A 1,445-nucleotide genomic window follows, 5' to 3' on the forward strand; every position below is an offset into this window, starting at 1 on the left:
CTGTTAAACATTAAAGAGCTCAGGAAACTTTGCCCCATGATTCACACACACAAGCGTTATATCCTGCTATCCTTATGGGGACTTTGTATTGACTTGCATTCATTTCACCTTTATCTCTTTGGATTTACTCGAAACCCATCTATTACCAACCTTAAACTCAATCCACACCGTAGTCCTAAACCTAATGAATAAAAATGTTCCTCTTTCCAAAATGTCATTTATGTCCCAACAAAGCAGCATATTCCTGGGAATTTGGCCTTGCACTGCACCCACAAGGTAACAGATACTTGGCCACACACACAGATAAACTGCAAACAATATGCACTGATAATACTGGATTTTTTTTTCTTTTTTAGTTACAGCTTGTGTTAAATATTGTTAAATTGTGTTAAAGCGTCTGTAACAGTGGTGGATTATGCAAATTGAAACATGCCAGATATTGCCAAGGCCCCATTAATATTAACGCTCCCATTTAATACTTAATGAAGTGAATATTGTAAATCTTTATAGATTTATGATGTTGTCTAGAAAGTCTAAAAAAGCTAAAAGAAAAAAAAAAACAACTTTAAAAGATAAATGTCGAAAAATAAAAGCATTTACAACAAAGTGTTGTTAGAGAAATGAGAATCAGATGGAAGAAAGGAGATGAGATGCAATGAAATATAACTATATATGTGAAATTGTTATTTGGAACAGGAAGAGTTTCACCAAAAACTGTTTTATAATGTTCATTATATTTTTCGTAAATGTGTTTTGTCCAAATATTTAAGTTATTTAGGAATATATTGTTCAGAGATTTATGTGATAACAACACAAAGGGGTTATTAGACTAACAGAAGTCTATTCTCTGAGATACAGGGAGTCAGTGCAATGATTTTAGCCCTGAGGTGATGTGCTCCAGTTTCTTAGTTTTAGTGAGGACGCCTGCAGCAGTAATCAGGATCAGCTACAGTTGGCTGATCAATTTTTTAGGCAGACATGTGACGATACTGTAGTATCAATTCTACTAAATATGAAGACATAATTCATTTTTTCAAGGTCCTGCTGAGATATCACTCTTTCAATCCTGGGGATGTTCTTTAGGTGACAGTCCAGCTGTGTTGCAGTCTTTATCTCCCTCTGGAGATTCTGCTCTGAGTCCATCATTACTTTATTTTCATCAATCCTTTATTTTCACTCTGAACCAGCTAAAGAAAGGTTTTGCACATCCATGCATTGTTTTCCTCTTTGCCTTTACCCAGCCCTATTATGGGTTGATACTGTAGTTACTGACATTCTAATGTAAAGCTGTGTGTTGTCTGCATAGTTATGGCAACTTATGTTGTTTAATTAGGTCTATATTAGGGGAGGAGCATATATATGGTAAATAGAGGCGACCTAAGTTGGCCCCTTAAGGAATGCCAAGTTTGTTTTTTTTTTTTTTTTTTTTTTTTTTTTTTTTTTTT

Source organism: Cyprinodon variegatus, unplaced genomic scaffold (genome assembly GCF_000732505.1).
Source record: "Cyprinodon variegatus isolate N-32 unplaced genomic scaffold, C_variegatus-1.0 Scaffold1469, whole genome shotgun sequence".
Lineage (NCBI taxonomy): Eukaryota > Metazoa > Chordata > Actinopteri > Cyprinodontiformes > Cyprinodontidae > Cyprinodon > Cyprinodon variegatus.